At 47.5% G+C, this 25,367-nt stretch overlaps 1 pseudogene; it reads right to left on the bottom strand.

Moving 5' to 3' along the window:
• LOC134369088 (histone-lysine N-methyltransferase PRDM9-like) overlaps positions 1–9,906 on the bottom strand; it is a 31,057-nt pseudogene extending 21,151 nt beyond the window's left edge.
• Positions 9,907–25,367: the final 15,461 nt, after the last annotated feature.

Here is a 25,367-nt window from a genome sequence, read left to right as displayed (position 1 = left end):
AGCTCTCCCCAACACAGAGAGTTTGATTCCAGTGTCCTCTTCTCTCCCATGTCCCAGACGGGACAAATTGTCCCCACTCCACGCACATTCACAGCCAGGGTCACACAGAGTTGCAGGCCATGGGTCTGTGGCCCCCCAGACACCAGCTCCTGTCACTCGGTTCCCCTCTCCATCCTTCTTACAGATCCTGCTTGGAGCCCAGCTTGACTTCCCCCACCTCTCACCTTGGGCTTCTGCCCTGTACTCCCTGCATTTCCCTCAGGTGTCTCCTCCCGGGACCTGTTGGGGCTCTCGGTGCTGGGACAGGCTGGCAACTACCTGCTCCAACTCCAAGGTTGGGAAGAACCCTTGAGTCTCCCAGCTACAAGGCCAACGTTCCTGTGGAAAGAGATGGTGCTGAGAGGAGGCCACAGCCCAGACCATTATGCACAGCCAGGCTCTGTCTTCTCCACTTGGCCATGTTGTCCAGACCAGGAAGATGTGGAGACCTTGCAAGATCTGGAGGATGTTGGGGAGGTCTGAGGGCTATCGATGGGATAGGGGGAGGGTCTCTGCTGGCCATGACAGACCACCTAACATAAGCTGTACAGTTTCAGTTCCCCTGCATCTTGACGCTTCTGAGGAAGGGTGGCAAAGGTGCCTGAGGGTCAAGGCTCAGGTATCTTCGAGGGGAGTCCTGAGATGTGAGGGCTGGGGGATGCCCATGGAGACTTTGAGGCCCCCTGACTGATGGGACTCGGGTCAGACTCACCAGCTCCACTGAGAGGAAATGAACATTTCTCATAGGAAGCTTCTGGGATCTTCAACTGGAGATTCTGGAAAACTGTGGGAGTAAAGCAGTCTGGATCTCTAAGGAGCAGCAATCCCACAGGCTGAGGAGATTGCGGGTCTCCAAGGCCAATGAGATTTGGGGTCTCTCAGGCTGAGGTTCTGGGGGTTTTGGGGTTGAGGGGATTTGGGGTATCTCAGGCTGATAGTATTTGGGGTTTTTCAGGACAAGATTTTGGGTCTTTCGTGCTGAAGAGATTTGGGATACTCAGGTCGAGAGGCTTTGGGATTCATCAGGTAAAGGGAGTTTGGGGTCCCTGAGGATGAGAGGATTTTGCATTTTTGAGGCTGAGGAAACTCGGGGTCTCTCAGGCTAAGGAGATTTGGGGTCTCTCATTAGGGGGCATTAGGCTCTCTGACACTGACGTTATTTGGGGGTCTTTGAAGCAGAAGGACGTTTCCAGGCTGAGTAGGATCTCTGAGCTCGGGGAAATTCAGTCTCTCTGTGGCTGCGGTATTTAGCGTTTCCCAGGCTGAGGGGAATTGTGATTCCTCAGGCTTAGGGTGTTTGGGCTCTAAGCATTAGAGGATTTGGCGTTCCTGTGGGTCAACGGTAGATTTGAGGTGTCTGAAGCTGAGGTGCGTCGGGGTCTCAGGCCGAGGGGGTTTGAGGTCGGTCCAGGTTAGCGGATTCGAGGTCTCTTGGGGATCAGGGGATCTGGGGTTTCCCAGGCTGAAATTTGAAGGTCTCGGGCTAAAGGTTTACAAGGGTTTCTTACTGCACGGCAAAGACTTCCCGAGTTCCTGTCAGTCTCCCTGGCTTTCTCCTGCCCCGCTGCCCACCCTGACTGGCGCCCGCTGGGATCCTCTCTGGTTGAAACGGCCACGCAGCCACCGGTACCACCAAACCACCTATCAGGGTTGTGACCCAAACGCTCCCTCCAATGAGCGATCAGAAGGACATAAAGGGGCGGAGAGTAGGGAGGAGCCAAGCCTGTCAGTCACAGGCTCCCCTCAGTCCTAGGCTCGGGTGGTAGGGCGGGACCTGGTCTTTCCCGCCTTGTGGACAATCCGCCCCAAACCTCAGGGACTGGCCGCTCTGGGTGGATCCCTGAAGGGGTGATTGGATTATAGCGCCATGCAGTAGTGAATGGTTTAAAAATGGTGGTGAGTGACGTGGTTCTGAGGACTTTAAAAGAAGAGGAGAGTCTGTCTCTCTGCTCTCTCTCTCTCTCAGCTTCCACCATCTTGCAGCGTGAGACCCCTGGGTCACTGTTGCCACCACCAGATGGACTTTGGACTTCCCAGCCTCAGAAACTTTCGCAATAAATTTCATTTTCTTTATAAATCACCCAGTTCAGGTATTTTTTAATAAGCAACAACAATAGACTAATACAGCAAGCTTTTCTCTCAGGCTCATCTTTAGGCTTCAGGTAATCCACAAGAGAAGACTTGAGCAGATGTAAACTGCTCGTATAGTTTTGACGGTGTACCAAAATTCTGAGCCAATCTGAAAAGAACAAGACAGCTTTTTTTATTTGTCCTGTCTTACATTTTGTTCTGGGCACATAAAAAAATGTCTCCCAAATTACTGCTTAATGGAACAGAGACATCAGTGATTGCACACGACAAGTATGGTCTACTCAAAACAGTTTTGAAAAGTAAGTTTAAAAAATCGACTATAATGATCAGAAATAAACCATGGTGAGGGAGAATAACGTGTTCTCCAAAATTACTACATTGCAATAATCATAAATTCCAGGTTTCAAAAACAAAACAAAACAAAAACCTAACAAACGGGAAAACTTTTCAAAGCATGCAAAGAAACATGAAAGCACTTCCCATTCACGGGAAAATAGTGATGATGATGATGATGATGATGATGATGATGATGATGATGATGATGATAATTTTAAAAATGGTGGGTGGGGACTCCCAGCCAATGAACTTATTAGACAGTCTTTAAATCACCCAAAACAACTGTCATACATATGTCCAAGAGGTAAAGTGAATGATGCACAAAGAAATAAAAGAAACCAAGGGAACAATGTCTAACCAAATAGAGATTCTCAATAAGGAGATAGAAATCAACAGCTCGAAAACCATAACATGTGAATTGACACCTTCACTAGAGGTTTCAAATGAAGGTTTGAGCATGCAGAAGAAAAAATCAGAAAACTTAGTTAGTTCACTTGAAATGATCCTGTATGACGAGCAGAAAGAGAGAAGAAAGAAAAAAATAAACACAGCCTAGGAGACTGTGTGATCCCCATAAAGCAAGCCAATTGTATTAATCCACTTCTGTTGCCGATAACAGAAAACCTGAAACTGAGTGATTTATAAAGAAACAAAACATGTTTCTTACAGTTCTGGAGGCTGGGAAGTCCAAGGTCCAGGAAACATATCCGGTGAAGGCCTCTTCTTGGTGGTGACTCCACAGCAATGCAGGCTGTCACAGGGAGAGAATGGGTGAGCAAGAGAGCTAACCTGCTCACTTGCTTTCCTTCTAAAGTTGTCAGAACCACACCCATGATAACTCATTACTTCACGGACAAGGGCATAGTACTCACAATCCAATCCCTCCTCAAAGACCCTATCTTGCAAATATTATAATAGTACTTCCCACTCTCTTAGCACTGTTACAATGGAGGTCAAGCCCCAGTGAGTTTTGAGGAACAGTCGAAGCCCAGAATGACAGTCCCAGAAGAGAGGCTAAAGAGAAAAGGGCAGGAAAACAAACACACACACAAAAACAACAACAAAAAAAAACCACATTTCGAAGAATAATTGCCCGAACTCCCAGAATTCTTGAGAAGACATGAAAGTTCAGATAGAATGTTCTTTGGCTTAGAAGCCTTTAGACCAAATTATCTCTTCCTGAAGCCCTCACATTTCTTCAACACCCAGACCCTGTAGGTAGAATAGGCTCACACTGTTACCTGCCCTTTCTGAATGCCCTGTTTAGTTTATGTCCCCCTCTCACTTCTCTGCAGGAGGTCAACGAGAAAAGAGATTTTTTGACACCTTCTCATGCAATGACAAACCCATACATAAATAGCTTAGAACAAACAAATCATGAAGAAATTGTGCATAGATTAAGTTTATTAAAGGAATAATCCAGTTAAAAACTGGAGGGGCTGTGACCATCAACTCCATTCACCACTGCACTGTGTTTACAGAACACTTACAAGTAAACCTGACAAGTAAACCCAAGATGAACCCCCGCCCTTGAAAACGACCTGACACATTCCCTTCAAAGCGTTCATTCTCTTCTGGGGGCGAGGGGTAAAGGGGGCAGAACTAGGAGGCGTAGTTGTTACTGACTTTTCCGAAAGCCTCTCTTATGTGATCCAAGTGGGATTTATGCTCCTCGTTAACTTCAGTGAGTGCACAAGCTATCCCTGTTTCTAAATATGTAACAAGGTTAGTTATGCCTATAAGTAAAGCATTTCCGTGACTCACAAAAATAACTCACAGATAATCTCAGTTAAAGGAGATAGACGGATTTGATGCAGAAATGGAGAAAACAGCCAAATTCACATGGAGACAGACTCAGACACAAACTATATATGAATGAATGACCAAACGGTAACAGTGGCAGATAGCAAAGCAAAGAGATGAAAATATTGAAACCACTGTAGAGATGTGAGTGTTCAATTTACATCAGCAAGGATAAATGATATCAGATGATAAAAGTATAGGCAGAATCAGAGAAATGGAGAAAACAGCCAAATTCATTGGAGACAGACTCAGACACAAACTATATACGAATGAATGAACAAACGGTAACAGTGGCAGACAGCAAAGCAAAGAGATGAAAATATTGAAACCACTGTAGAGATGTGAGTGTTCAGTTTACATCAGCAAGGATAAATGATATCAGATGATAAAAGTATAGGCAGAATCAGAGAAATGGAGAAAACAGCCAAATTCACTTGGAGACAGACTCAGACACAAACTATATATGAATGAATGAACAAACGGTAACAGTGGCAGACAGCAAAGCAAAGAGATGAAAATATTGAAACCACTGTAGAGATGTGAGTGTTCAGTTTACATCAGCAAGGATAAATGATATCAGATGATAAAAGTATAGGCAGAGTCAGAGGAAGAGACACACACTCACACACAGAATGAGAAAGAAACCTGGGGAAATGTAGACACTCAATTTGAATTTTAAACAGAGAATACCAAGACACTGACATCAGGAAAAACAAATGTGGTTCAGAGATATCAAGTCAGAATGCTCACAAATTAATCATGTGATTATGAGGCCCACATGCACTGATACTCCATGGAAGGAAGCATTAGGGAAAATGTACAATTTCACACTTCTTTTGGTAACCCCAAAACAGCGGGACCATGTGAAAGCAGTAATATGACTGAATTACACCTATGAGTCAAGGACGAAACTCAGGAAGCTGCATTCTCTTGGGTGGACATGACCAAGCCACTAGGCAATAGCAGTTTAGTCAACAGTAGACAGCTACGGTTTTGCTAGACCCTCCATGGAAGTTCTCCTCACATTTCACTCCAAGAGCAGCTACAGTTAAAACTGGCAACCAAGGGCTAGCGGGAGATAAGTATTTCGAGAACCCTTTCCTAACCTTTTCTCCATTCATTAAACGCTAAGTAAGACCCCTAAACTTGCAGCTAAATACTCAGAAAAGGGCACACAGAAATCTGCTGACCTGCTCTCATGCAGGGCTTCTGGAACTGCTCTCTTTTACAAGCACAATGGAAGATAGGTAGCAGCACATGGCACCGGAAAAGGTTCCTGCTGTTTCGATCAAGATGGACCAAGTTGCTTAGAAAGCCTGTCCCATTCTTTCCTTTTATGTTAACCTTATGCACAACATGCTGAAAACACCACAGAAAATGAAAGGTTTCTGGGTTCCTAATACGGTGTGGGGTATCATTTACTAAGACAACATTCACACTGGAGTATACCAAGAAAGGAATGTACTTATAATGGCTTACCTATTTACATTTTGGTATCTTCACCTAATACACAGGGTCTTGGGTAAAAGCTTAGACCATCTGAAAATAGGAATATTAAGAATAATATCTACATCTAGGATCATCTAGGGACAGACAGCACATGGGTGAAAGTCTAGCAGTTGTATATTTAACCACTCCACCTCCCTGCTCTGTTTATATTTTTTGCCCAAACTCAGTCACCTGGAAAAACAACGGGACTCACATACAACTACAAGGAGACCCGCTTTTTCCCAAAAGTTTATCTTTTCACTTAGTCACCTTTGCCAGAAACAAAGCCACACCTTCACTGCCTTCCCTCATCCCTTTGTGTCCTTTCCCACAGTCCCTTCATATACCATATATTCCCATTTCTTAAAATGTTGCTGGGAAGCCTGGCCCTGACACGTTGATTGTCCCAGCAAAGCACTGTGCATTCATCTACCTAAGGATGACATTTGGTTCAGAAGAGAAACGAACTTTAATATTTCCACCTTGAATTCTCTTAACGCACAAGAGAGGATATTTGGAGGAGCCCTGTGCAAGAAAATTTCACCCTGATTATCTTACTTCTGTAATCACTAGGTCCTTTCCTTGAACTACCCTCACATTCCTGGGAAAAACAAGAAGTGTCAAACTAAACTGTTTCTCTTTCCTTTCTTCTTTCTCCACAACCCCCTGCTCTGTGGGGAAGGAATAAAAAAAGTCCTCAGACGGAATCCCAAACCTTGGTGTATCTGCTCTCTACAACTTTATAAGCCCAGATCCTCCACAGACTGACAGTTCCAGGACAAAGAATTAAAAATCCCACATGGATTTGACCTATGTAGAATCTCACCCCAATCCGGTACACAAGCACACACACAGAGACACATATGTTTGATGGTGTTTATTTCTCCTTCACACCAATCCGATTTTATCCAAGTGTCTTGCTGTCTGCATTTTTCATCACCTGACCGGCTTTTCTTTCAATCCTGAGCATGAGAACACTGTATCTGAAGTCACTTTTTAGAAGTTCTGCTTTTTTAGGTAAAGTCTGATGCTCCGAGATATTCAACTCAAAAACTTGGAATACTCTAAAACACACAAACACACATAAAAACTCATTTTCTCTGAAAAATGTTAAAAATTGCTTTAATTATGCAAGGTCCTGCCCAGGAAAAACTAGCCCTTCCCCGTTTGTGACCTCTTCAATTTCCCCTTACCATGTGTTAGAAATTGCTCTCCGTAACATCTGCCCCACTGCCAGTGTTCTCTGTATGAGTAGAATAAGCTAAGGAGATAAACAAGAAAATTAAAAGACACTGATTACCAAAATGGAAAATTGATGAGAGAAAGGAATGAGAGACTGTACAAATATTCATAGCCTTTTGTGGAAAGGGTGAAAGGAGGAACATTTGATGAGCCAAAATTTAAGGGGGTGGAGAAATGACTGAGGGTGGGGTTGGCTGTCATGGAATTAAGTTCAGAGAAGTAAAGGATTGAGCTTTGCTTCTGTCCAAACGACTCCGGACACTGACTATAGTGCAGTGGGCTTAAGCTTCCCCAGCTATAACTTGTTTTGCAGTGCAGTTTCTCCAACGTTCCTGTTTCATCTTGATGCCCTGGGTGACCTGGTTTGTGTCATTCCCTGTCTTTCAATTTCTACACTTGTGAAATGAGTGTCCAGGTACCTAAAAACATGCATTTCAGCCCCTACTTCCTGAGCTGCTCACCTGCCCTCTCGGTTCCCTGTCCAGGCACCTGCATCCTCATGTGGTACCGCAGGGGATTGAGCCATAGGTCTTTACAGATGATCTGTTAGGGGAACCAGGACAGGACCGCTCAGGGTTCAGACACCATTCCCAAGAAGGCTGGGAACCCTCCCTGGTCATTTCTGAATTTTCGCAGTGAGGCCCTACCTCAGCGATCCTGTTAGATCCTGCAAAGTTGTGGTCAGAAAACCAGTTGAAGAAGTTAACACTGCTGTTGTGGTGCCTGCGGCTATAAGCCTCATGTTCATAATCCTGATACCACTGAACTGGAGTGGAATGAGATGCCCTGTATCCTGCAGGGAAGAAAAGTATACAGGAAGGGGTTGGAGCATGCTGACGATGATAAACCCAACACCTTCACTACCCATCCTGGGATCCACCTCCTACCGGTGACATTAATGAGATATTCCTTAATAATCACTTTATTCCGGAAGTACGGGTTGTTCCGAAAGAACAACATGATCTTGCAGCAGTGAATGGGATGCCTGATTTCCTCCACCTGTCATGACAAAGTGGAGAAGGTTAAAATTTCTCTTCAGGTCACCTACCCTTTTTTGTTTGCCTGAAAGTATTGCTTCTCTTATCCTTCCCCGCTCAACCTTCCAGCCTCAGTCTCACTAGTTCTGACCTCCAAGTCGATCATGTAGCTAAGCAAGTCTTCATCTTCATCGCTGATCATGGCCAACATCTCGGGGTGGTTCACAATCTGCCTCAGGTCAAGGAGCCTTTCCATGCTACGGAAGTAGGCGCTAGAAGCAACTGAGCATGTATAAACAGCTAGGAGAGTGTGTTGCGCAGGGGTCTCCCACACCTCACACATTGTGTCTCCCACACCTTATGCACCGTGCCCTCCCTGCCTTTCATGCGACACACTCAAGGCAATGGGAGCCTTGTGTGGCCTTAAATGGGAGACTGTCCACGTTGACACAGGGAGGGGCTCCTTTCTGAGGGATGCTGAGCTCTATGTGTCCCTGATGTACTAGGGGCAAAAGTGAATCTGCTTGTATCTAAGTATGCACTTTATCAGCTCTTACTGACTAGGGTGGGAATTCATACACTTTCCTACAGCATTATTGTCAGGAAAGCCTGTCCTTCAAACACCTTTTCTACATGAGAACTCCTTTGTGCTATTCACGACACTGATCCAGAATGACTTCTAATTCTCCGCCCCAGTTAGTGTCTCTGTGCCATAAGTATTTGTATTTGCACGAGTGTGGCTGCAGCTCCGTCTTCCCTCAGTCTGTACCTTCCCCCACAACCCCCAAGTAGATGTTTTCCAGTACAGGAATGGAACACTGGTCCTTGGTGCTATCAGTTCCATTCTCTAAACAACTGAGCAACCGGCCAGAAAAGCCTGTATATTCTCATGTTGAGCTGTCCCGTGGATCGATTGCTATTACCCTTGCCCATGCTCCTACTGGTCAGTACAAAGCGAGATTCAAAAGGATACGGCTTTGGCCCAGAAGCCAGGGATGCCCTGGATGATGGCCCTTCGGTGACCGAGATGAGTCCTGCGTCTCTGCACCAGGTTCTGCCTCAAACGAGCAAAGGCCCTCCTGGCTTGGTTGTTCACGGGCTCCAACTCTAACTGAAGGGCCTCCAGTGACTACAGAGGGGATAAGGACAACATGGGGCTCCACAGAGTCTGTGTCGGGGTCTTCTATTCAAGCTTCTCCTCAGGCTCTACAAGTTGCATCAGAGTTTCCTCCCCCAGGTCTTCTTCCTGAACTTATTCCTCAAATTCCTCCTCCTCCTCTTCCCTGTCAGGCTCCTACACCACTCTCTCACCGTCCATCACGTGCTGCGCCCACTCCCCCTTCCACTGCTCCTGCTCCTCCTTCTCCTCGTCCTGCTCAACTCCCTCCACCTCCTGAATAACATCCACCAACACAAGCACCACATCCTCCTGCTCCTCGACTTCTCTCTCCCCTTGTCCCTCTTCGGATTTCCCCTTCTCTTCCTGCTCCTCCTGCCACTCAACGACCTCCGCCACCGCCATTACATCCACAAGCACAGCACCACGTCTTCCTGCTCTTTATCCTCCTGGTCGTCGACTTTTCCTTCCTCACAAGCCTCTTCCGGTTTCTCCTCTTTCCTCCTCCACAGCGACCTCCACCACCTCCACTGCCTCAAACAAAACTGGCGCCACCTCCTGCCCGGTCGACGCCGCCTCCCTCTCTGCCAAGGCCTCGCTTTCCTGCACAGCTTCAACCCCGGTCCCGGAGGCCTCCTCGGGCGTCCCACCCAACTCTGCCAGGGTCGCACACCCCACGCCATTACTGGCCTCTGGCGGCTGCTCCCCAAGAGGCCTACCGGCCCCTCCCTCCCCAGGGCCCTTTCCCACACCTACCTTTATCCAGGGTTCGGCGGAAGCCCCTTCCTTCCGGGAGCCCGCCTCACTCGCCATGCTGCCCTGGTCCTCAGCAGGCTCAGCTGCGCCGGGTACGCAAGGTCGAAAGCCTTGAGCTGCACACCCCCAGCAGCAGCTAGAGAAGCCGAGCCGCAGGCAGCTTCCGGCTCTGAGAACTTCCGGGAGCCTCGCGTTCGGTCACGGCATTCTGCGCATGCGCAGGACTTTGGCCCGCTCTGCCGGCTTCATGGCGCCAAGGCACCCAGCCACGCCCAGACCTCTACTGTGGGTCCACGGCCAATGGATGAAGAGGTAGTGGCTGTCACGCAGGATGGCCCCGCCTCCCGTACTCAGGCATCTGGGGCACAACTGCCCCGCCTGCGAGCCCTGGCCGTTGTCTCTAGGAAGCCCTCCAAGCTTGCCCGGTGCAGTGCACACACACAGCCGGTTTGCACTTTGTAAAGTCCAATGAGTGTTCCACTCCAAAGTCCATGCCTGCGTCTTGTGTGGCACCGAACCCAGACAACATAAAGTACTTAAGGACACGAAGTGGGCGCATTGGACAGTACTGGGTATTTCAGTTCCAGCCCACAGACAGAATGAGGTTCTCTGAGGGTCGGGCCCATGTGTTGCTCTATATGATGCTGCGCTGGATTTCATCGGGTCTAGAGGCAGAGAGCAGTACTGCAAGCCCTCCCTCAGGATTAGGAAAATTAGGGGTCTCAGAAATAGTGCACGATTGTCTCTGCAAGTATCAGACCCACTCCTCCTCAGTGCCTGGCACAATGGAGGTGATTCAGCAGAATGTCCGTCCGCCTGCATGCACACATTTATGCAGTGCCTTCCCAGAGACTGAGAGAGCAAGCCGTGGCCTCCTTTCTACCAATGGCAGATGGCCACCGGCCGTTTGTGCTTTGGAAGAAAGGAAGTCGTGCGCAGGTATGTAGGTTCCTCTCTTCGGTATGTATAGTGGGTCGGTAGGTCAAGGGTGTCGTCCAGATCTCCTACACCCTTCTTCCTCGTGATCTTTCTCTTTACTCCCCTCCCTGTTGGGTAGAGGGTACCGATCGTGGTTCCCCATGGGCTGTGTTGAGTGACTGATGTCACTGTCTTGTTTTCTAGTGTCTCTATGGAATTGTACACGGGCACCCCCTTGCTTCACAACTGTGTTTTCTGCCCTTCCTTCTTTATTCTGGTAACCTGGTTTTGCACTTTCACTTGCACAAGTAGACTCCCGGGCTACCTCTTGCAAAAGAGGCAAGGTGAAAGGGACCAGGGCAAAGAGCACATGAAGTACACAGTAAAAACTGCCTGGGACCAAGTTGTGTGAAGTCCTACCTGTCCTTCGACCCTTTTGATGATGACAGATTAGCACCAATTAGTACACCTGTACCACCACATCCTTCTTTCTCGATGCTGCCTGTCCCCAGACACCATGCTTGAGCCTCAAGCACTCTCTGGTCAATCAGCCTCTGAGTCCAACTTTTTCTTCATGACGCTCACATGTTCCCATGGTTTTCCCTGAACTTCCCTGGGAGTGTCCTCACACCAGCTGCTGTGTGAGCCCATGTCTTCAGTGGCTTTTATTTTCTCTAACAAACGTAGAGGAGGCCCCTGGGAGCCAACGAGCTCTGAGATGTTCTCCTTTGCTCCTGACATGCAGAAATGTAAACTGTCTAGGTAAATATCAGGAAGGGGATTTTGAGGGAAGTAGAGTCATGCAAGCTCGTCGAAGCATTAGGTCATCTGAAAGTGAGGAAAAGAGAAGGCATCCTCCCCTCCTGACCGATAGAGACTTTGCACTGCACACTCATGGACACCGCATGAGAGTGGCTGTCCCGGGAAGTGTCCGTGCTCTTGGGATTGTCATTGCTGGTCTCTTCTAAAGGAGCAAACATTTCTTAGTATGCCTCCTGGTCTGGGTGGAATGTGAACGCCCTCTTTGATTTCTTTGTAAGAGTCACTACTTTTTTTTCCTAAAGTGTATGTCTTATCTGGACATTACACCACCAAAAGCAATCCGTGAAGCCTAAACACGTGAAATCAATCAACCACCTACCAGAAACCTCTTGGTTCATTGAGGTATGAAAGAGTTTCCCTTTATCTCAGTGAAACAAGGTGAGATCTCCAAGTCACCCTCAGACGGGCTGCAGAATAATGGTGACCAAGATGAGAGAAAGAGCAGTAAGGGCATGTGACACAGAGTGCTATGGACATCTTGAACTGAAAATTTTGACATGCAGGCATAGAAGACGCGAGACTCATCGAACAATACACCTAGGGAGATCAGGTGACACCGTCTCACTGACACAGACACTGAGAGAGAGAGAGAGAGAGAGAGAGAGAGAGAGAGAGAGAGAGAGAGAAGCAGAGACTGAGGATATGAATGGACGAGTACGGGGACATCCTCACGTGCACGGTGCACTGTAAAAGAGTAACAAGAAACACCTCATCGAAGAGGACACGAGGAAAGGAATTGTTACAGAGGGAGTGAGCCAGAAAACTCACAAATTGATCAGGTCATTACCCCTGGATTGTGACGGGCTAGGGCCCATTGGAACTGGCATTGAAGAGAGGACAGCAGGGGCAAATCAAACCCATGGAACCTCACTTGGGATAACCCCCTATCATTTGGCCCTGGAAAGATCCCTAGTGAGAATGGGTTCCCCCTATGTGTAGATCTGTGCTCCGAGAAGACACTCAGCGTAGTCGTGTTCTCTGGGATGGCACCCGGGACGAAACGTTGGCACATGAGTCTAGAGACGGCTCCCTCAGACTTCCCTGTGCAGTGCACGTCATAGCCCTCCACTTGCATGCTTCATTTTAGGGCCGGGCAGAGTTTAACGGTGCCGTCACTTGTCCCTGCCGGGAGATGACCTTGGTTTAGACAGACGGCTAAGGCTTTCCCCTGCTCTTCAGAGCCTGAGTGCTTTCTTTTCTTTTCTTTTCTTTTCTTTTCTTTTCTTTTCTTTTCTTTTCTTTTCTTTTCTTTTCTTTTCTTTTGTAAATATAGAATATGGATAATTCTTGTGGCTCATTACTGAAACCTCCCTCCCTCCTACCTCTACCGCCTCCCTCCCAACAGCCTCATGTCTGTTCACTTGTCATGTCAACTTCAAGGTATTGCAATTTTTGTGTCGTTTTCCCTCCTCCACCAGTTTATTTATTTATTTATTTTTAGCTCCCATCAATAAGTGAGAACATGTGGTATTTCTCTTTCTGTGCCTGACTCGTTTCACTTAATATAATCCTCTCAAGGTCCATCCATGTTGTTGCAAATGGCACTATTTCATTCGTTTTTATAGCTGAGTAGTATTCCATTGTGTAGTTGTACCACATTTTCTGTATCCACTCATCCGATGATGGACATTTGGGCTGGTTCCAACTCTTGGCTATTGTAAAGAGTGCTGCGATGAACATTGGGGAACAGGTGTACCTTCGACTTGATGATTTCCATCCCTCTGGGTATATTCCCAGCAGTGGGATAGCTGGGCCACATGGCAGATCTATCTGCAATTGTTTGAGGAACCTCCATACCATTTTCCATAGAGGCTGCACCATTTTGCAGTCTCAGCACAATGTATCCCACCATTCTATATACTATTTTTATGAAGTGCAACTTCTTATTTAGATTCCATAGATGACTGAAATAGCGTGGCATTTGTATTTCTGTTTCTGAAATTTTACTCATAATTTCCTGCAATGTTATCCATGTTGTTGCATATGACAGGTTATTGTTTTTAATGGCTGAATAGTATTCCATTGTGAATATGTGCCATATTTTATTATTCATCTATCCATTCCTGAAAACTTACCTTGATTTAACGTCTTGGCTATCGTAAATGGTGATGCAACAAACATGAGATTGCAGATATCTTTTCAAAATACTAATTACATTTTATTTAAATATATTCAAATTAGTCTGTTCCTTGACCATTTTGTTCTACTACTTTTAATAGTTCAAGTAAATTTCATACTATTTTATATAATAGTTGTACTTAAATTTTATTTCCACTGAAACTGTGTGTGAGCGTTTTCTTTTCTCCACATTCTCATCAACACTTATTGGCCATTTTGATAATAGCCACCCCAGCAGGAGCAAGATGATATATCATTTTGGGTTTGATGTGCATTTTCCTGATGAGTAGTGAAGCTCAACATTATTTTCATATACCTGTTTTTCTTTTGTATGTCTCCTTTTGAGAAACGTCCATTTAACTCTTATAACTATTTTTAATTTGGTGTTTGTTTTATTACTATTGAGTTGTTTAAGGTTGTTATATACACATATTTTGGGTGTTAACCTTTATAAGATTTATAGTTTGAAATTTTATTTCTATATTCTGTAGATTGGCTCTTTACTCTTCTGATTTCCTTTGCTAGTTTAGTTTGATGTAATCCCAATTGTTTATTATAATTTTTGTTGCCTCTGCTTTTAGACGCATCCCTGAAATCATTACTCAGCCTGATGTCATGAATTTTCTTCAAGACTTTATGGCACAGCCCTGCATTGTCTTGTAATATTTTTATAGTTCATAGTCTTACACTTAAGTTTTTATCTACTTTGAGTCAGTTTTCATAGAAGGTCACAAACAGGGGTCTAATTTTTTCTGCAGGTAGATATCCAACACATTTGACAGTACTTCTTTCCCATTGTGTGTCCTTGGCACCTTTGTCAAAAATCATATGGCTATGAATAAGTTTATTTTGAGTCTCTCCATACTGTCTCATGTTTTGTTTCCTTGTTTTGTTTTAATACTAGTCCATTTCTGTTTTGGTTACTATAGCTTTGTAGTATATTTTAAAGTAAGGTGAGGTAACCCCTCCACTTTGTTCTTTTTGTGAAAGATTGCTTTTCTTTTTCGGTTTTATTGGGGGGATTATACAAATTTTAGGACTTTTTTTTCTGTTTTTCTGATAAATTTCTTTGATATTTTGATAGACATTGCATTTATGTCTACATTGCTTTGGGTAGTGTGGATTTTTGAACAATATTAATTTTACAATCCACAGACACAAACTATCTTTTGATTTTTGAGTCTTTCTAAATTTTCTTCATCAATGTTTTATGTTTTTTATTGTATAGATCTATTAGCTCTTTGGTTATATCTTCCTAGCCTTTTTGTACCACTATAAATATAGTTGTGTTCTTGTCCTTGTTTTTCCAGATAGTTAACTAGAGTATAAAGATGTTACTATGTCGTGTATGTTAGTTTTGTGTGCTCCAATTTTACTAACTTTATTTATTATATCTCACAGTTCAGGGGTGCAGTATTTAAGATTTTTATATGTAAGACAGTATTATCTGGAATGAGAAAAAGTTTAACATTTTTTTTTTTTTTTTAAGTTTGGATGTCTTTAATTTCTTCCTCTTTGCTAATTGTTCTGGCTATCCAGGAAAATGTTGAATAGCATTTTTGTCTTGCTTTAAATCTAAGTAAAGTAACTGTAACTTTTCTTTACTCAGAGTGATATTATTTGTGACTTTGTCATATATGGCTTTAATTATTCGAAGGCACATTTCTCCTACATCTAATTTGTTTGTAGTTTTTAATCATAAAAATTGTTTAATTTTATCACAAGATTTTTTTGGCACCTATCAAAATAATTATAGTTTTGTGTTTTAATTCTGATAATGTGATGAATCATGTTTATTGATTTGCATGTGTTTAATCATCTTTGCATCCCTGGGATAAATTCCAGTTGATCACATTAAATAATCTTTTTAATGTTCTGTTGAATCTAATTTGCTAACATGCTAACATCTTGTTGATAGTTTTTGCCTCTACACTCATTAGGTTAGGTAATTAGTGTGTAATTTTAGTTGTTTTTGTTGTTGTTTTGTCCTTGTATGGCTTTGTTATCAGAATAATTCTAGCATTATAGAATGATTTTAAAGTACTTCTTCCTTCTCAATTTGAAAAAAAAAAGTGAGAAGAACTGGCATTTTACGTTTTTAAATTTTTGGTAAATTTCAGCAGTTGAGCTGTCAGAGACCCTGGGCTTTTTAACTTTATTTTATTTTTTGTTGTTTATGTTCATATTTTTTTCGCTATTGAAATATAACTGATTACACATATTTGTGGGAAACAGATTGATATCAGTACCTATGTACCTATGTGATGATCAAATCAGGATAACTAGTACATTCATCATTCTTTGTGACCCTTTTCCACTTTCTCACTAATCTTTCTCCCACTCCCACATTTCCACCCCTAGTAACCATAGTTATGTTCTCTCCTTTTGAAAGTTCTTTATTGTGATTGTTGTATTTTTACTACTTATTTATTTATTTGTTTTTTAGATCCCATTCATGAGTGAGGACATGTGGTATTTCTCTTTCTGGTGCCTGGATTATTTCACTTAGCATAAATTTCACTAAGAGTGAAGAGATCCTTGTGAAATGTGGAAGGAAGAAATGGAACCACAGAAAGAAGAACAGGGCATCCAGCCTCAGCCACACTGCAGTATTCTGGCTTTGAACCAGGTAGAGAGAAGGTAAGCTGGAAAAGACATCAACAATTCCCATGACAACCACAAATGCCAGTGATCGCCTACTTGGGGTAGTCTCCAAATAATTTTGGATCTGAACTCATTCAGCACTTGCTCTCTACTTCCCAGGTGGGCAGACAGACATGCTGAGTGGGAAATGCACTAAAGTGGAGTGGTTCTGCACATTTGTGGCCAGCCTTGCAAAGCCTGCAGCAGCTGAATCAAGAAGTGACCCATGGCCCATAGCTGAACTAGTAGCAGCCATGGCTCTCACTATGACCCTCCACATGGTCACATGAGTGACACCAGCAGGTCCGTGATCCTAGGTACATGGTAGCTGGACCCCTGTGCTGGGTTGAGTGTGCCTGAGTCTCTTTGTCTGGAGACACTGTTTACATTCTATAGTTCTCAGGTGTTAGCAGGACCAAGGCATAAGCTGCATGGAGCCTAGGGCAGACAGAAAAACTGAGACCCTAGAGACAGAAATCACTCAGTACTCCTCCACCCAAGGTGAGCAGGCAGACTGACTGAGCAGAAAGTCTGCTGGAATTCAGCAGGTCCCCACATTCACAGTCTGCCTTGTGTGACCCATGGGGACTCAGGCCATGGGTGCCCACATGGCCAATGGATAACTTAGCAAAAGCCCCACTGTAGAGGATTCTTAAAGCAAATGTACTTCACAGGGCCTGGTTTTTCAAAGCCTTGCAGTTTCCAATATTGACCTTGAAGAGGACTGGAAATTTTCCTCAGGCTACGAAGTCTCCATTGTAAGATAAAGATTTGTGGCACAGCAAGGTTGCTGGCTCAAGGACAGATCAGTTACTGATTGTTATGTAAAGATACTGAGAAATTGCTGTAAGAAGGTATGTTTGCTAAGATCAAGCTTTTGTTGATTGGGCCACTTATTTGCCTTACTGGGATGTCATCGGATTTGTTTCACTGAAAGTTACCAGCCTACCTATATTGTTAAACTATAACCCCACCTATGTTCTCTTCCTGTAACTTCCTGGCCTGGAAAATAAATGCAGGAAGAGAACCCCAATTCGGGGTTAATTTCCCAAGGAAGGGATGCCTCTCGCTTGAGCGTCCTGGGAAGATTAACCACTTTGTGGTCTCTCACGGGTCAGAAGAGATGGGCTTTGAGTAATCCTTTGCATCCAGGGGAAGTAGGGTGACAAATCCATGGGGGACACCTCACTTCCCTCCAGGGCCATCCACATACTTACATGGCTACTGGAATCCCAGCCATTTGGAGCCTAGACCCCTGAACTATAAGGGGCAAGTTTGGATCCCTTCGTCTGGAGGAGCTTCCTGCATTCTACAGTGCTCACATAGGCACCAGCAAGGCCAGGACACAGGCAGCTTGGAGCCTAGGACAGACAGAGTAACCTAAACCCCAGCATCTGAACTCACTCAACACCCTTCTCCCCAGGCAAGAAGGCAGACTGGCTGAGCAGAAAATCCTCTGGAGTGTAGCAGATCCCCACAATCACTGTCTGCCTGGCGTGGCCCATGCAGGCTGAGCCCATGGGTGCCTGCACAGCCCACAGTTAACATGACAGAATTCCTGCCTCCCCTGCAACACGACACATGGTAGCATAGGTGCTGGTAGGGCCCAAATCCCAGCTAACTGGAGCCTAGACTCCTATGCTGGACCCAGAGAATCTGAGTCCCTTTGCCTAAAGGCACTGACTGCATTCTGCAATGTTCATTCAGATGCAGGTGGGACCAAGGTGCAGGCTGTCTGGAGACTAGGACAGATGGAAGGACTGAGACACAACATCTGAACATAGGCAGCACTCACTCCCCAAGTCAGGCCTCGATAGTTCTGCTAGGCTCAGGTGAAAGCTTGTTGGCTCACATTGGTCTCAACAGTTATTGAATAGCAGCTTTCTGTTTTTACAGCATTCCTCCAGACAGGTGCTGGAGGAATCATTCACATAGGCATAGTTCCGGCTCAGCTGAGCCTGTGGCCCTCTACAGACCTACCAGGAACTGCTACAAAAGTATACATCTATGCACTGACTGACAGCAGATCATGAATCCCAACAAGAAACCCACCTCAGCCAGACACTGCTGAATGACCCTCCACCTAGGTGACAAAGACATCCACTGACAACTCTGATTGAATACAGTTGAAGAAGTTACCTGAAGGCTGCACTACCACTCACCCAGATCCAAAATTAAAACGTTCAACCCAACTGACAATATAGAGTATTTCTGAAGGAAAGTCTCTGCATAATATGAGGCCTCTGCTGAGCATTGTGCCGTCAGAACTCTAACTTCTGAAATGGGTAATGGGAAAGACAGGCGGGTGACGGTGGCAGTGTGAGACGGGACATATGCAGCAGCGTGCGTGTGTCGCATAATTGCTCTGCCACTTCCTTATTTCAGGCGGGTTGTTTGTGGCTGGCATCAACCTTACGGAGAACCTGGAATACATCCTGGTGCATCCGTGTGAGTCCCTGCAGAAGATGACGGTGCCCGAAGTGCCGTACCTGAGCACCTGGGTCCGAGCGCAGTGCCCGGGGCCGGGCTCACGGTGCACCAACGTCATCGCGGGTGACTTCATCGGGGAGGACAGTTTCGTCAGTGACGTCATCAGACTCAACGAGACGCTGCTTTGGTGCTGACGAAGCTCAGTACGGGGCGGCTCGAAGATTCAACCATAATCCTTCAAGTATCGCGCTCTTGTTTCGGCCAAGTACCAGTGAGGGCAGGGGTCTGGGAGTTTGGGGCGAGGCCAGCACGGCCTCCTGCCACCTGCCCTCGTTACCCTCCAGTTTCGACGCGGGATGGAGTCAACGTACATGCTGATGGCTAAAGATGACTACGCGGCAGCACCTTCAAAGGAAGACGCGACTCACCTGTAAACGTGGGCTTCTCCCACCACCGCGGCCGTGGCGTGGGTGCTAATGACAACCCTCAAGTGTGTCCTTCACCTGACCACTTTCGAGAGCACCACAGTGCAGTGACGTTTGAATAGTGACAAGGCGCTCCTTAAAGTGCTCACGATTGTGATGCTGGCGGAGTAGGACTAAGGGGGTTGAAATCCTACCGAGAAACAAAATTTTTTAAAAGAGAACGAGGGTTACCTATTTTTAATTCTGATGAAATCACAGACTGTTCCCCTAGGCCAAGAGGATTCTTGGGTGCTCGCTGGTTTTGCTTTGGCTGTTCCAGCTGTTCATAGGAACAAATTTAATGAGATGTTTGAGGACTTACACAGATGGGGATGACGGGCCGTGTACGAGATCGGTGTCGAACACACGCTCCTCACGTGTCCCCCGGGCCTCCCTGTGCTGTTCTTATGTGCAGGAGTAAGAACACAGGTGTGAGCGGCACAGCACAGGTATTTTGGGCCCCCGTGCCACAGCCATTCTGTGACCTCGCTGTCACAGCTGTTTCTCACGTCTTCTCTCTCACCTGCCACTTCCAGTAACCTTCCTGGGCCTCCTCTGTCCACCCATCTCTCCCTCCAGGTGAGAGGCTGCGCTGCCTCCTCCAGGTGTCCCCAGTTGCCAGCTGAGATGCAAGCCCACCTGTCCTTCCTGCAGTCCCACCCTCTCTGCCTGCCAGTAACTCTTCCCTTTCCTCCAAGGCCACGGTGGGTTTGTCAGTTTTCCAACGTTTCTGCCTGTTCTGTGTTTTCTTAGATTACATTTTTGTCTGTTTGGCACCTTTCATCACAGGGCCGGCTCTATTAACTACATTTTCCTATTTCAAATTCTGGATGCTCTGGCATTTGGGGGCCTTACAGATGAGAAAAGAGACTGCCCTTCCCAGGGCCAGCAAACTCCTGAAGGTAGCCAGCGACCCGCTCAGGAGCACCCTGCTCCTGTGCAGCCCCTTTTCCTAATTGTCACACACCCAGCCAGTATCTCCCTGCCCTCAGTCACCTCAGGGCTGGGTATCAGGCCAGCAGAGGACCCCCAGCAAGAAGCCCACTGTGGTTTTACAAACTCACCAGCCCCGAGCTGTCCACGCAGCCTGCCTTCCCCTCCTGTGGAAGCTCCAGCAAAGGCTGTGACCCAGGCTCTCCGTCGCCCCTTCCTGCCTCCTGACACACACCAGGGCTTTCCCCACAGCCCCGTGTGCGGTGACGGGCCCATCCTCTTGATTAATGTAGTAATTTCTTCTTTCAGTGGCATTGGCCTGTGTTGGCAGTTGGTCACCTCCAAACTTAAAGGCCAACGGGTACAAATGAGACTCCCCCACTGTGGCCTGCCGTCCTTGGGTGATGTGACATTTTCCAAGTGGGTTTTTGCTTCACTTCCCAATACTGAGGGGTCCAGGTTTCACAAACCCCAAAATCACAGAAATACCTCCTTCTGTACATCTAGTTTTTCAGAGCTGGTGGTTTAACTTCTCAGCCACATAATGGATACCAGACATAAGTTCTCTTCCAGTTCCCTCGTAAGAGGGTACCCAGATAGGGATTCTTGTTTGTCCATGTTATGGAACAAGACAGGTTTTCTTAGGATAGTCTTAAAAATAATTCTTTAATCTACGTTGACGTGTGTTGTTTGGAATCCAATCAGTCGTTCTCCAGAGGAAAATCTGCTTATACTTTTGGTATCCAGTTGCGATGATTCTATGAAGGTACCTGAAATCCAGGAGGACAAACTCATGGGCCACCACCCACTGGCTACCTCAGACCCATGATTTTCCTGGATCCAGCAGCCCAAAGCTTGATGCTCAGGAAGAGCACGATGGAGATGAAGGAACACGTTTAAGGATAAGTCTGTGACACTGGCCAGTGTTTCCACTAAACCCGTATCATGATTCCGTCGTCTGTGCTATTCAGCATGACTCGTTTAATTCCAGAGATTAAAAGAAATTAAAGTCAAATGTCTTTATGGGTTTTTGTGACCATGGAAACAGCCAAGACAATTTTGGTAGATTTCAGAATAATCCATGGGAAGAATCTAGAAAATGTTACCTTGATTGAACACTTTTTTCAGATCACAGAGTTAAAAGAAAACAATAAAATCTTGCCTCTCTCCTCCTCAGGTTACTTTTGTCATAGAAACTCAAGGATTGGGTCAAAGTTTTGAGTTTTGCATGATTTAAGCTCCGCCATGGGGACATTAAGTAAAGGTTGTGTATTGAATTTTAAAGACGAACTTCTGAAGCTTTTGAGTTCAAAGAGACATGCTCTGTCAGAAAGAGCTTTCCGGCGGGGAGGGACTCCATTGCTCTGTGCACAGAACGCCAGCCCCGTGCAGGGCTGAGTCTGGCCCACCTTCCCGCCTTCATAGCAGACAGTGCAGCTTCTGTGTCACTACCCGATAACGTTTTCAAGGGGATCTATGTGGCACGGGTGCACCTCGGGCTCTCTCGCAACCCGTCACGTGACAGATCCGGGAGAGGGGCCCCCATGGGGATCAGCCCAACGCAGACCCCCTCCTCTGAGTCCTGCTTTCCTCCCACCCAACGGGGTTTGTTCTCAGGACCCCAGTGCTCTGGTACAGCCAGATTGAGGAACTGGGAAGGGACAGGCCCAGCAGCAAAGCAAGGAGACTGGAGACACTGGGAGCTGGGAAGGATGGGGTGCTACACCTGTGCCTATCCCACACGTAGCACACCACCCACTGTTCTGGGCTCCCTGAGACGCCCACCATCTCCTCTGGGCTGCATGAGACCCCCACCCTCTCCTCTGGGCTCCCTGAGACCCCCCTCTCCCCTCTGGGCTCCCTGAGACACCCAACCCTGTCCCCTGGGTTCCCTGAGGCCCCCACCCTCCCCTCTGGGTTCCCTGAGACCCTCTCGCTTCCCACATGAAGGCCCCTGTGTTGCCGAGCTCCTTGCAGGGGGTCTCTCACTGGGCTGTGCCTGAGAAAGCAGTGGGGGCCACGTTCTCCCTCAGTGTCTGAGTCAGGGTGGAGACCACGAGAGTGGCCAGGTGGGTGCTGGAGGACAACCAGGAGACCAGACCCCGTGCGGCCATTCCTGTGTCACCCAGACAGGGAAGACTTGGACAGGACCAGACACAGTCTGGAGCCAGACCTGGGAGGACAAGCTGGCCTTGCAGATGGGGAGAGGTCTCGGGATCCATCTGGCCCTGCAAGTCCCAGGAGGGGGTGTCTGGGAGAGCTCCTAGGAGCACAGTGGGCACAGCCCCTGGATGGCCACAGACTGGCAAGCGGTGGGCTGTACCCCACGAGCCCCCAGGAGGCACTGCCCAAGCACGATGCTTCACAGCCCACAGGAGAGTCTCCAAAGTTGCGGTGAAGTGACTCCTCCACAGCAGAGCCCAGTGAACCAGATGGGCTGGGGGAAGCACCCGTCTCCAGCCACCGAGTCCTGAGGCCTTCAGTGGTCTCCTCACCTACTGGTCCCTGTCCCAGACGAGGGGGCTGTTCTGCTCCACTTAGTAAAGCCTGGGCGACCTGCACGTGTCATCCACCCTGTGAGGCTGGGGGCAAAGGGCTAGACAGAGGGTGCAGCTGGGACCACGTGCAAGCTCTGTCCTCACCTGTGGGTCCCAGGACACGGCCCCAGCCCTGGAGCTTACTCTCCTCACCTGTGAGAGGTGTGGGAAGGACAGGTACTGAGCTGGGGGGAGTGGGAAGGAACAGGAGGGGCCGTGTGTCTGGCAGGGCTGTGTGTACAGCAGGGCCACCTGGCCCGCCATTGGAGAAATTCACACGCACCCCATTCACACACTCAGGAGAGGGGTACAGATTTCTTTTTTTTTTTTTTTTTTTTTTTTTTTTTAACTTATCCCTGAATGCTGAATTCTGGAACTCAGAAACACTGACCACTATAAGTTGAATGTAAACCTAAGAAAAAAATACGATTTTTCCTTAGTGCCAAAAGGGAAAAAGGACACTACCCGACTTCTCTCAGGCATTTCCTTAGGAAAACGTGCCATCGCAGGGCTCCCTCAGTGTCTCCGACTCTGCAGATCACTTTAAAATCTGAATGAGCCTGGGGCCAGCTGTGCATCCCATGAATGTCTTTCCAGGAGCCGAGAAGCCTCCTGTGCAACGTGAGCATTAAGTGGGGCCCTGTCTCCCTGCCTTTGTTGGAGTTTTGCTCTAAGAGGTAATTTCCCACTCCTTGAAAAGATGCAAGTAGTTTCACTTTTCTTTTGGGTAAAGACAATGGATGTGTATGTGATGGGCTGTATCCACCTGCATTTAGGAAGGTGAGATTCTCTCTTTCTCTGCGATCTCTTAGCGGTGTTCCTGGTTTGTTGCTTTTCCAATAATAAAACTGTTTTCTTTCTCTTTTACCTTTGTGGGGAGCTTTCTGGGCTGTGTCTCGACACCAGCAAGGGGACAGCAGGGCAGTCTCTGAGTCCGTGAACACCCGGTGCCCAGCACGCGCTGAAAGAACTAGAAATGCCAGTTGAGGCGCCTCAGAACAAAGCTTTTAATACCTCGTCACTGAAACATCCCAGAGGGAAACCAGTTCTTGCCACGCACTGATGGCTGGCCTGGATGTTTCAGAGCTGACACTCCAGCCGCCCACTCCGAGGTGACACCAGCCCCACCGTGGTGTCGTCATTGGCAGCAGACGCCAAGGCACACACAGGCGGAGGTGGCCTGCTCTGCTCTGATGCTGGAAAAATGCGATTCGCTGGCCGAGGGTGTCTTTTCATTCCAGAAAGAGCTTCCAGAATTTGCCATAGGTGGCGTTGCTGATGGTGACTGTAACATCGGCTGCCCCGTCCTCAGGTATCACGTCCACCTGCTGCACAGTTGCCTCCTTCTACAGCCAGCTGGGGACGGAGAAGCATGTTCCATGAAGACCGTGAGGACCCTCCACCCATTTGGTCAGTTTCAGCATAAATACCCTGGAGGACATCCTAGTCACCCCCAAGCCTCTGCTCAGACCTCCTTGTGTTGCTCAGGGAGGTACAGCATGTAGCCCAAGAATTTCCATGAGCACAGATTAGGCACCTGGTGTACGCAGGCTGAGTCATTAACACAGCTCAGGTCCTTTCAGAAACATCCCAGCTACTTGCAGAGTCAGAAAACAGACCTAGGGTTGCCAGGGTGGAGGGGGGCAGGGGGAGGGACGCTGGGGAGAGGTTGGGTGGGGACACAGGGAATAACTGCAATTTGTGGTGAGGGGCACACTGAGAGTATTGATCTGATCATCACATCTTGGGCACAGGAGGGGATAGCTCTGTGCTCCATGAATATGCATAATCAATTAAAAAAATAATCCCAGCTGATACCTGCACATCTAAAGCTGGGGGTGCTCTGCCTGTTTTGTGGCTCTCCCCAAACACCCAAAGGCCCAGTTCTGGGCCTGGCGCTGGGACCCAGGTCATCACCCTTTCCCGCCCGCCAAGGCCGCTCACCTGAGCTGGGCCCCTGCCAGGCGGACACGGAGGGTGAGGACCCATCTCCTGGTGGCTCTCAAAACTGCCTCTTCCAGCTCAGTTCTCAGTTCCTCCAGCCCATGCCCCAGGAGGGTGGACACAGCCAGGACGTTTGGTTCTGTGGGGCTGTACCTGCCAGGGTAGGACACAGACCCAGAGAGGACACAGACCCAGCTCAGCCTCAGGGATGACCTGTCGAGAAGAGGGTCCCCTTGTCACCCACCCACAGCCGGCTTGTGACACTTCAATTGGTGCAAGGTGAAGACACCAGCCCCACCGGATGGTTAGGACATGGAAGAGTGAAAAGAGGTGGCAGAGGCGGAGGCAAACCCCAGGCTGGGAACGAGGAACTGTCCTGAGATCACCCCTGCCCGCCTGCTGGCCACACCTGGGGAACGGGATGCTCAGCCGGCACTGGGTCCTTGGCTCACCCAGGCACCAGGTCCACCTTGTTGTGCACTTCCACCATGGAGTCCAGGAGCGGGGCGGGCAGGCCTAGGCCCTGCAGGGCAGACAGCACGCTGGCTTTCTGCAGCTCCGTCTCGGGGTGGCTCACATCCCTCACATGGACAATCAGATCCTGCAGGACGGGCCACACGTCAGAGCTGAGGTGAGTCCGACCCCAACCCCACACCCGTGGATGGCCTGCACGGTCACTGCAGGCCGGTGGGGGCAGGAGCTGCCCCGC

This window comes from Cynocephalus volans, unplaced genomic scaffold (assembly GCF_027409185.1).
Source record: "Cynocephalus volans isolate mCynVol1 unplaced genomic scaffold, mCynVol1.pri scaffold_35, whole genome shotgun sequence".
NCBI lineage: Eukaryota > Metazoa > Chordata > Mammalia > Dermoptera > Cynocephalidae > Cynocephalus > Cynocephalus volans.
Note: the sequence above shows the minus strand (reverse complement) of the source record. Positions and strands in the feature narration are given on the sequence as shown.